This window comes from Argiope bruennichi, chromosome 5 (assembly GCF_947563725.1).
Source record: "Argiope bruennichi chromosome 5, qqArgBrue1.1, whole genome shotgun sequence".
In the NCBI taxonomy this organism is placed as follows: Eukaryota; Metazoa; Arthropoda; class Arachnida; order Araneae; family Araneidae; genus Argiope; species Argiope bruennichi.
Genome location: NC_079155.1, coordinates 134,744,185 through 134,757,123, shown reverse-complemented (window position 1 = coordinate 134,757,123; position 12,939 = coordinate 134,744,185).

The window sequence follows — 12,939 nt, the reverse complement described above, 5'->3', positions numbered from 1 at the left end:
TAGTAACTCTATGAATAATGGAGAAATAAAGATAAAATTTATTTAAAAAAAAAATTATAAATTATTTGTCGATATCGAGATTCGAACAGAAGAACAGCAAAATACAATGACAGACCGTGCTGATCTAGCCACCAACACTCGTACCTCGAGAGCTTCTGAAGGGTCAAAGATTCTCATTACGACTCGGCAATAAGTATTAAGTATTGTGTAAATCTGGTTTTAAAAGCACAATGCTAAGAATATTAATAGATTCTGCGCATGTGCGGGATCTTGACTCTTAAAATTCCGATAAAATATAGGACTATATTAAATTTATAATATTGTTTTGAAATATATGATTTGGAATGATTCATAGTAACTCTATGAATAATGGAGATATAAAGATAAAATTTATTTAAAAAAAAGAAAAATTATAATTTATTTGTCGATCACGAGATTCGAATAAAAGACCAGCCAAATACAATGACACACCCTGCCGATCTAGCCACCAAGACTCGTACCTCGAGAGTTTCTAAATGGTCAAAGACTCTTATTACGACTCGGCAATAAGTTTTAAGTATTGTGTAAATCTGGTTTTAAAAGCACAATGCTAAGAAGATTAATAGATTCTGCGCATGTGCGGGAACTTGATTCTTAAAATTCCGATAAAATATAGAAATATTTTAAATTTATAATATTGTTTTGAAATATATGATTTGGAATGATTCATAGTAACGCTATGAATAATGGAGAAATATAGATAAAATTTATTTTAAAAAAAAATTATAAATTATTTGTGGATCTCGAGATTCGAACAGAAGACCAGCAAAATACAAAGACAAACATTGCCGATCTAGCCACCAAGACTCGTACCTCGAGAGCTTCTGAAGTTTCAAAGATTCTGATTACGACTCGGCAATAAGTATTAAGTATTGTGTAAATCTGGTTTTAAAAGCACAATGCTAAGAATATTAATAGATTCTGCGCATGTGCGGGAACTTGACTCTTAAAATTCCGATAAAATATAGAAATATTTTAAATTTATAACATTGTTTTGAAATATATGATTTGGAATGATTCATAGTAACTCTAAGAATAATGGAGAAATAAAGATAAAACTTATTTAAAAAAAAGAAAAATTATAAATTATTTGTCGATCTCGAGATTCGAACAGAAGACCAGCAAAATACAATGACACACCCTGCCGATCTAGCCACCAAGACTCGTACCTCGAGAGCTTCTGAAGGGTCAAAGATTCTCATTACGACTCGGCAATAAGTTTTAAGTATTGTGTAAATCTGGTTTTAAAAGCACAATGCTAAGATAATTAATAGATTCTGCGCATGTGCGGGAACTTTACTCTTAAAATTCCGATAAAATATAGAAAAATTTTAAATTTATAATATTGTTATGAAATATATGATTTGGAATGATTCATAGTAACTCTATGAATAATGGAGAAATAAAGATAAAATTTATTTAAAAAAAAGAAAAATTATAAATTATCTGTCGATCTCGAGATTCGAACAGAAGACCAGCCAAATACAATGACACACCCTGCCGATTTAGCCACCAAGACTCGTACCTCGAGAGCTGCTGAAGGGTCAAAGATTCTTATTACGACTCGGCAATAAGTTTTAAGTATTGTGTAAATCTGGTTTTAAAAGCAGAATGCTAAGAAGATTAATAGATTCTGCGCATGTGCGGGAATTTGACTCTTAAAATTCCGATAAAATATAGAAATATTTTAAATTTATAATATTGTTTTGAAATATATGATTTGGAATGATTCATAGTAACTCTATGAATAATGGAGAAATAAAGATAAAATTTATTTAAAAAAAAGAAAAATTATAAATTATTTGTCGATATCGAGATTCGAACAGAAGAACAGCAAAATACAATGACACACCCTGCCGATCTAGCCACCAAGACTCGTACCTCGAGTACTGCTGAAGGGTCAAAGATTCTCATTACGACTCGGCAATAAGTTTTAAGTATTGTGTAAATCTGGTTTTAAAAGCACAATGATAAGAAGATTAATAGATTCTGCGCATGTGCGGGAATTTGACTCTTAAAATTCCGATAAAATATAGAAATATTTTAAATTTATAATATTGTTTTGAAATATATGATTTGGAATGATTCATAGTAACTCTATGAATAATGGAGAAATAAAGATAAAATTTATTTAAAAAAAAGAAAAATTATAAATTATTTGTCGATCTCGAGATTCGAACAGAAGACAGCAAAATACAATGACACACCCTGCCGATCTAGCCACCAACACTCGTACCTCGAGAGCTTCTGAAGGGTCAAAGATTCTCATTACGACTCGGCAATAAGTATTAAGTATTGTGTAAATCTGGTTTTAAAAGCACAATGCTAAGAATATTAATAGATTCTGCGCATGTGCGGGAACTTCATTCTTAAAATTCCGATAAAATATAGAAATATTTTAAATTTATAATATTGTTTTGAAATATATGATTTGGAATGATTCATAGTAACGCTATGAATAATGGAGAAATATAGATAAAATTTATTTTAAAAAAAGAAAAATTATAAATTATTTGTCGATCTCGAGATTCGAACAGAAGACCAGCAAAATAAAATGACACACCCTGCCGATCTAGCCACCAAGACTCGTACCACGAGAGATGCTGAAGGGTCAAAGATTCTTATTACGACTCAGCAATAAGTTTTAAGTATTGTGTAAATCTGGTTTTAAAAGCACAATGCTAAGAATATTAATATGTTCTGCACATGTGCGGGAACTTAACTCTTAAAATTCCTATAAAATATAGAAATATTTTAAATTTATAATATTGTTTTGAAATATATGATTTGGAATGATTCATAGTAACTCTATGAATAATAGAGAAATAAAGATAAATTTATTTTAAAAAAAAATTATAAATTATTTGTGGATCTCGAGATTCGAACAGAAGAACAGCAAAATACAATGACACACCCTGCCGATCTAACCACCAAGACTCGTACCTCGAGAGCTGCTGAAGGGTCAAAGATTCTCATTACGACTCGGCAATAAGTTTTAAGTATTGTGTAAATCTGGTTTTAAAAGCACAATGCTAAGAAGATTAATAGATTCTGCGCATGTGCGGGAATTTGACTCTTAAAATTCCGATAAAATATAGAAATATTTTAAATTTATAATATTGTTTTGAAATATATGATTTGGAATGATTCATAGTAACTCTATGAATAATGGAGAAATAAAGATAAAATTTATTTAAAAAAAAGAAAAATTATAATTTATTTGTCGATCTCGAGATTCGAACAGAAGACCAGCCAAATACAATGACACACCCTGCCGATCTAGCCACCAAGACTCGTACCTCGAGAGTTTCTAAATGGTCAAAGACTCTTATTACGACTCGGCAATAAGTTTTAAGTATTGTGTAAATCTGGTTTTAAAAGCACAATGCTAAGAAGATTAATAGATTCTGCGCATGTGCGGGAACTTGATTCTTAAAATTCCGATAAAATATAGAAATATTTTAAATTTATAATATTGTTTCGAAATATATGATTTGGAATGATTCATAGTAACGCTATGAATAATGGAGAAATATAGATAAAATTTATTTAAAAAAAAGAAAAATTATAAATTATTTGTCGATCTCGAGTTTCGAACAGAAGACCAGCAAAATACAATGACACACCCTGCCGATCTAGCAACCAAGACTCGTACCTCGAGAGCTTCTGAAGGGTCAAAGATTCTCATTACGACTGGGCAATAAGTTTTAAGTATTGTGTAAATCTGGTTTTAAAAGCACACTGCTAAGAATATTAATATGTTCTGCGCATGGGCGGGAACTTGACTATAAAAATTCCGATAAAATATAGAAATATTTTAAATTTATAATATTTTTTTGAAATATATGATTTGGAATGATTCATAGTAACTCTATGAATAATGGAGAAATAAAGATAAAATTTATTTAAAAAAAAGAAAAATTATAAATTATTTGTCGATATCGAGATTCGAACAGAAGAACAGCAAAATACAATGACACACCGTGCCGATCTAGCCACCAACACTCGTACCTCGAGAGCTTCTGAAGGGTCAAAGATTCTCATTACGAATCGGCAATAAGTATTAAGTATTTTGTAAATCTGGTTTTAAAAGCACAATGCTAAGAATATTAATAGATTCTGCGCATGTGCGGGAACTTGACTCTTAAAATTCCGATAAAATATAGAAATATTTTAAATTTATAATATTGTTTTGAAATATATGATTTGGAATGATTCATAGTAACTCTATGAATAATGGAGAAATAAAGATAAAACTTATTTAAAAAAAAGAAAAATTAACAATTATTTGTCGAACTCGAGATTCGAACAGAAGACCAGCAAAATACAATGACACACCCTGCCGATCTAGCCACCAAGACTCACACCTCGAGAGCTTCTGAAGGGTCAAAGATTCTCATTACGACTCGGCAATAAGTTTTAAGTATTGTGTAAATCTGGTTTTAAAAGCACAATGCTAAGAATATTAATAGATTCTGCGCATGTGCGGGAGTTTGACTCTTAAAATTCCGATAAAATATAGAAATATTTTAAATTTATAATATTGTTTTGAAATATATGATTTGGAATGATTCATAGTAACTCTATGAATAATGGAGAAATAAAGATAAAACTTATTTAAAAAAAAGAAAAATTAACAATTATTTGTCGAACTCGAGATTCGAACAGAAGACCAGCAAAATACAATGACACACCCTGCCGATCTAGCCACCAAGACTCACACCTCGAGAGCTTCTGAAGGGTCAAAGATTCTCATTACGACTCGGCAATAAGTTTTAAGTATTGTGTAAATCTGGTTTTAAAAGCACAATGCTAAGAATATTAATAGATTCTGCGCATGTGCGGGAGTTTGACTCTTAAAATTCCGATAAAATATAGAAATATTTTAAATTTATAATATTGTTTTGAAATATATGATTTGGAATGATTCATAGTAACGCTATGAATAATGGAGAAATATAGATAAAACTTATTTAAAAAAAAGAAAAATTATAAATTATTTGTCGATCTCGAAATTCGAACAGAAGACTAGCAAAATAAAATGACACACCCTGCCGATCTAGCCACCAAGACTCGTACCTCGAGAGCTGCTGAAGGGTCAAAGATCCTCATTACGACTCGGCAATAAGTTTTAAGTATTGTGTAAATCTGGTTTTAAAACCACAATGCTAAGAATATTAATAGATTCTGCGCATGTGCGGGATATTGACACTTAAAATTCCGATAAAATAGAGAAATATTTTAAATTTATAATATTGTTTTGAAATATATGATTTGGAATGATTCATAGTAACTCTATGAATAATAGAGAAATAAAGATAAAATTTATTTTAAAAAAAATTATAAATTATTTGTCGATCTCGAGATTCGAACAGAAGACCAGCAAAATTCAAAGACACACCCTGCCGATCTAGCCACCAAGACTCGTACCTTGAGAGCTTCTGAAGGGTCAAAGATTCTTATTACGACTCGGCAATAAGTATTAAGTATTGTGTAAATCTGGTTTTAAAAGCACAATGCTAAGAATATTAATAGATTCTGCGCATGTGCGTGAACTTGACTCTTAAAATTCCGATAAAATATAGAAATATTTTAAATTTATAATATTGTTTTGAAATATATGATTTGGAATGATTCATAGTAACTCTATGAATAATGGAGAAATAAAGATAAAATTTATTTTAAAAAAAGAAAAATTATAAATCATTTGTCGATCTCGAGATTCGAACAGAAGACCAGCAAAATACAATGACACACCCTGCCGATCAAGCCACCAAGACTCGTACATCGAGAGCTTCTGAAGGGTCAAAGATTCTCATTACGACGCGGCAATAAGTTTTAAGTATTGTGTAAATCTGGTTTTAAAAGCACAATGCTAAGAAGATTAATAGATTCTGCGCATGTGCGGGAACTTGACTCTTAAAATTCCGATAAAATATAGAAATATTTTAAATTTATAATATTGTTTTGAAATATATGATTTGGAATGATTCATAGTAACTCTATGAATAATAGAAAAATAAAAATAAAATTTATTTAAAAAAAACTATAAATTATTTGTCGATCTCGAGATTCGAACAGAAGACCAGCTAAATACAATGACACACCCTGCCGATCTAGCCACCAAGACTCGTACCTCGAGAGTTTCTGAATGGTCAAAGACTCTTATTACGACTCGGCAATAAGTTTTAAGTATTGTGTAAATCTGGTTTTAAAAGCACAATGCTAAGAAGATTAATAGATTCTGCGCATGTGCGGGAACTTGACTCTTAAAATTCCGATAAAATATAGAAATATTTTAAATTTATAATATTGTTTTGAAATATATGATTTGGAATGATTCATAGTAACGCTATGAATAATGGAGAAATATAGATAAAATTTATTTAAAAAAAAGAAAAATTATAAATTATTTGTCGATCTCGAGATTGGAACAGAAGACCAGCAAAATACAATGACACACCCTGAAGATCTAGCCACCAAGACTCGTACCTCGAGAGCTTCTGAAGGGTCAAAGATTCTCATTACGACTCGGCAATAAGTTTTAAGTATTGTGTAAATCTGGTTTTAAAAGCACAATTCTAAGAATATTAATAGATTCTGCGCATGTGCGGGAACTTGGCTCTTAAAATTCCGATAAAATATAGAAATATTTTAAATTTATAATATTGTTTTGAAATATATGATTTGGAATGATTCATAGTAACTCTAGGAATAATGGAGAAATAAAGATAAAATTTATTTAAAAAAAAGAAAATTTTTTAATTATTTGTCGATCTCGAGATTCGAACAGAAGACCAGCAAAATACAATGACACACCCTGCCGATGTAGCCACCAAGACTCGTAGCTCGAGAGTTTCTGAATGGTCAAAGACTCTTATTACGACTCGGCAATAAGTTTTAAGTATTGTGTAAATCTGGTTTTAAAAGCACAATGCTAAGAATATTAGTAGATTCTGCACATGTGCGCGAACTTGACTCTTAAAATTCCGATAAAATATAGAAATATTGTAAATTTATAATATTGTTCTGAAATATATGATTTGGAATGATTCATAGTAACGCTATGAATAATGGAGAAATATAGATAAAATTTACTTAAAAAAAGAAAAATTATAAATTATTTGTCGATCTCGAGATTCGAACAGAAGACCAGCAAAATACAATGACACACCCTGCCGATCTAGCCACCAAGACTCGTACCTGGAGAGCTTCTGAAGGGTCAAAGATTCTCATTAAGACTCTTCAATAAATTTTAAGTATTGTGTAAATCTGGTTTTAAAAGCACAATGCTAAGATAATTAATAGATTCTGCGCATGTGCGGGATATTGACTCTTAAAATTCCGATAAAATATAGAAATATATTAAATTTATAATATTGTTTTGAAATATATGATTTGGAATGATTCATAGTAACTCTATGAATAATGGGGAAATAAAGATAAAATTTATTTAAAAAAAAGAAAAATTATAAATTATTTGTCGATCTCGAGATTCGAACAGAAGAACAAAAAAATACAACGACACACCCTGCCGATCTAGCCACCAAGACTCGTACCTCGAGAGCTTCTGAAGGGTCAAAGATTCTCATTACGACTCGGCAATAAGTTTTAAGTATTGTGTAAATCTGGTTTTAAAAGCACAATGCTAAGAATATTAATAGATTCTGCGCATGTGCGCGAACTTGACTCTTAAAATTCCGATAAAATATAGAAATATTTTAAATTTATAATATTGTTTTGAAATATATGATTTGGAATGATTCATAGTAACGCTATGAATAATGGAGAAATATAGATAAAATTTATTTTAAAAAAAGAAAAATTATAAATTATTTGTCGATCTCGAGATTCGAACAGAAGACCAGCAAAATAAAATGACACACCCTGCCGATCTAGCCACCAAGACTCGTACCACGAGAGATGCTGAAGGGTCAAAGATTCTTATTACGACTCAGCAATAAGTTTTAAGTATTGTGTAAATCTGGTTTTAAAAGCACAATGCTAAGAATATTAATATGTTCTGCACATGTGCGGGAACTTAACTCTTAAAATTCCTATAAAATATAGAAATATTTTAAATTTATAATATTGTTTTGAAATATATGATTTGGAATGATTCATAGTAACTCTATGAATAATAGAGAAATAAAGATAAATTTATTTTAAAAAAAAATTATAAATTATTTGTGGATCTCGAGATTCGAACAGAAGAACAGCAAAATACAATGACACACCCTGCCGATCTAACCACCAAGACTCGTACCTCGAGAGCTGCTGAAGGGTCAAAGATTCTCATTACGACTCGGCAATAAGTTTTAAGTATTGTGTAAATCTGGTTTTAAAAGCACAATGCTAAGAAGATTAATAGATTCTGCGCATGTGCGGGAATTTGACTCTTAAAATTCCGATAAAATATAGAAATATTTTAAATTTATAATATTGTTTTGAAATATATGATTTGGAATGATTCATAGTAACTCTATGAATAATGGAGAAATAAAGATAAAATTTATTTAAAAAAAAGAAAAATTATAAATTATTTGTCGATCTCGAGATTCGAACAAAAGACAGCAAAATACAATGACACACCCTGCCGATCTAGCCACCAACACTCGTACCTCGAGAGCTTCTGAAGGGTCAAAGATTCTCATTACGACTCGGCAATAAGTATTAAGTATTGTGTAAATCTGGTTTTAAAAGCACAATGTTAAGAATATTAATAGATTCTGCGCATGTGCGGGATCTTGATTCTTAAAATTCCGATAAAATATAGAAATATATTAAATTTATAATATTGTTTTGAAATATATGATTTGTAATGATTCATAGTAACTCTATGAATAATGGAGAAATAAAGATAAAATTTATTTAAAAAAAAGAAAAATTATAATTTATTTGTCGATCTCGAGATTCGAACAGAAGACCAGCCAAATACAATGACACACCCTGCCGATCTAGCCACCAAGACTCGTACCTCGAGAGTTTCTAAATGGTCAAAGACTCTTATTACGACTCGGCAATAAGTTTTAAGTATTGTGTAAATCATGTTTTAAAAGCACAATGCTAAGAAGATTAATAGATTCTGCGCATGTGCGGGAACTTGATTCTTAAAATTCCGATAAAATATAGAAATATTTTAAATTTATAATATTGTTTCGAAATATATGATTTGGAATGATTCATAGTAACGCTATGAATAATGGAGAAATATAGATAAAATTTATTTAAAAAAAAGAAAAATTATAAATTATTTGTCGATCTCGAGTTTCGAACAGAAGACCAGCAAAATACAATGACACACCCTGCCGATCTAGCAACCAAGACTCGTACCTCGAGAGCTTCTGAAGGGTCAAAGATTCTCATTACGACTGGGCAATAAGTTTTAAGTATTGTGTAAATCTGGTTTTAAAAGCACACTGCTAAGAATATTAATATGTTCTGCGCATGGGCGGGAACTTGACTATAAAAATTCCGATAAAATATAGAAATATTTTAAATTTATAATATTTTTTTGAAATATATGATTTGGAATGATTCATAGTAACTCTATGAATAATGGAGAAATAAAGATAAAATTTATTTAAAAAAAAGAAAAATTATAAATTATTTGTCGATATCGAGATTCGAACAGAAGAACAGCAAAATACAATGACACACCGTGCCGATCTAGCCACCAACACTCGTACCTCGAGAGCTTCTGAAGGGTCAAAAAATTCTCATTACGAATCGGCAATAAGTATTAAGTATTTTGTAAATCTGGTTTTAAAAGCACAATGCTAAGAATATTAATAGATTCTGCGCATGTGCGGGAACTTGACTCTTAAAATTCCGATAAAATATAGAAATATTTTAAATTTATAATATTGTTTTGAAATATATGATTTGGAATGATTCATAGTAACTCTATGAATAATGGAGAAATAAAGATAAAACTTATTTAAAAAAAAGAAAAATTAACAATTATTTGTCGAACTCGAGATTCGAACAGAAGACCAGCAAAATACAATGACACACCCTGCCGATCTAGCCACCAAGACTCACACCTCGAGAGCTTCTGAAGGGTCAAAGATTCTCATTACGACTCGGCAATAAGTTTTAAGTATTGTGTAAATCTGGTTTTAAAAGCACAATGCTAAGAATATTAATAGATTCTGCGCATCTGCGGGAGTTTGACTCTTAAAATTCCGATAAAATATAGAAATATTTTAAATTTATAATATTGTTTTGAAATATATGATTTGGAATGATTCATAGTAACTCTATGAATAATGGAGAAATAAAGATAAAACTTATTTAAAAAAAAGAAAAATTAACAATTATTTGTCGAACTCGAGATTCGAACAGAAGACCAGCAAAATACAATGACACACCCTGCCGATCTAGCCACCAAGACTCACACCTCGAGAGCTTCTGAAGGGTCAAAGATTCTCATTACGACTCGGCAATAAGTTTTAAGTATTGTGTAAATCTGGTTTTAAAAGCACAATGCTAAGAATATTAATAGATTCTGCGCATGTGCGGGAGTTTGACTCTTAAAATTCCGATAAAATATAGAAATATTTTAAATTTATAATATTGTTTTGAAATATATGATTTGGAATGATTCATAGTAACGCTATGAATAATGGAGAAATATAGATAAAACTTATTTAAAAAAAAGAAAAATTATAAATTATTTGTCGATCTCGAAATTCGAACAGAAGACTAGCAAAATAAAATGACACACCCTGCCGATCTAGCCACCAAGACTCGTACCTCGAGAGCTGCTGAAGGGTCAAAGATCCTCATTACGACTCGGCAATAAGTTTTAAGTATTGTGTAAATCTGGTTTTAAAACCACAATGCTAAGAATATTAATAGATTCTGCGCATGTGCGGGATATTGACACTTAAAATTCCGATAAAATAGAGAAATATTTTAAATTTATAATATTGTTTTGAAATATATGATTTGGAATGATTCATAGTAACTCTATGAATAATAGAGAAATAAAGATAAAATTTATTTTAAAAAAAATTATAAATTATTTGTCGATCTCGAGATTCGAACAGAAGACCAGCAAAATTCAAAGACACACCCTGCCGATCTAGCCACCAAGACTCGTACCTTGAGAGCTTCTGAAGGGTCAAAGATTCTTATTACGACTCGGCAATAAGTATTAAGTATTGTGTAAATCTGGTTTTAAAAGCACAATGCTAAGAATATTAATAGATTCTGCGCATGTGCGTGAACTTGACTCTTAAAATTCCGATAAAATATAGAAATATTTTAAATTTATAATATTGTTTTGAAATATATGATTTGGAATGATTCATAGTAACTCTATGAATAATGGAGAAATAAAGATAAAATTTATTTTAAAAAAAGAAAAATTATAAATCATTTGTCGATCTCGAGATTCGAACAGAAGACCAGCAAAATACAATGACACACCCTGCCGATCAAGCCACCAAGACTCGTACATCGAGAGCTTCTGAAGGGTCAAAGATTCTCATTACGACGCGGCAATAAGTTTTAAGTATTGTGTAAATCTGGTTTTAAAAGCACAATGCTAAGAAGATTAATAGATTCTGCGCATGTGCGGGAACTTGACTCTTAAAATTCCGATAAAATATAGAAATATTTTAAATTTATAATATTGTTTTGAAATATATGATTTGGAATGATTCATAGTAACTCTATGAATAATAGAAAAATAAAAATAAAATTTATTTAAAAAAAACTATAAATTATTTGTCGATCTCGAGATTCGAACAGAAGACCAGCTAAATACAATGACACACCCTGCCGATCTAGCCACCAAGACTCGTACCTCGAGAGTTTCTGAATGGTCAAAGACTTTTATTACGACTCGGCAATAAGTTTTAAGTATTGTGTAAATCTGGTTTTAAAAGCACAATGCTAAGAAGATTAATAGATTCTGCGCATGTGCGGGAACTTGACTCTTAAAATTCCGATAAAATATAGAAATATTTTAAATTTATAATATTGTTTTGAAATATATGATTTGGAATGATTCATAGTAACGCTATGAATAATGGAGAAATATAGATAAAATTTATTTAAAAAAAAGAAAAATTATAAATTATTTGTCGATCTCGAGATTGGAACAGAAGACCAGCAAAATACAATGACACACCCTGAAGATCTAGCCACCAAGACTCGTACCTCGAGAGCTTCTGAAGGGTCAAAGATTCTCATTACGACTCGGCAATAAGTTTTAAGTATTGTGTAAATCTGGTTTTAAAAGCACAATTCTAAGAATATTAATAGATTCTGCGCATGTGCGGGAACTTGGCTCTTAAAATTCCGATAAAATATAGAAATATTTTAAATTTATAATATTGTTTTGAAATATATGATTTGGAATGATTCATAGTAACTCTAGGAATAATGGAGAAATAAAGATAAAATTTATTTAAAAAAAAGAAAATTTTTTAATTATTTGTCGATCTCGAGATTCGAACAGAAGACCAGCAAAATACAATGACACACCCTGCCGATGTAGCCACCAAGACTCGTAGCTCGAGAGTTTCTGAATGGTCAAAGACTCTTATTACGACTCGGCAATAAGTTTTAAGTATTGTGTAAATCTGGTTTTAAAAGCACAATGCTAAGAATATTAGTAGATTCTGCACATGTGCGCGAACTTGACTCTTAAAATTCCGATAAAATATAGAAATATTGTAAATTTATAATATTGTTCTGAAATATATGATTTGGAATGATTCATAGTAACGCTATGAATAATGGAGAAATATAGATAAAATTTACTTAAAAAAAGAAAAATTATAAATTATTTGTCGATCTCGAGATTCGAACAGAAGACCAGCAAAATACAATGACACACCCTGCCGATCTAGCCACCAAGACTCGTACCTGGAGAGCTTCTGAAGG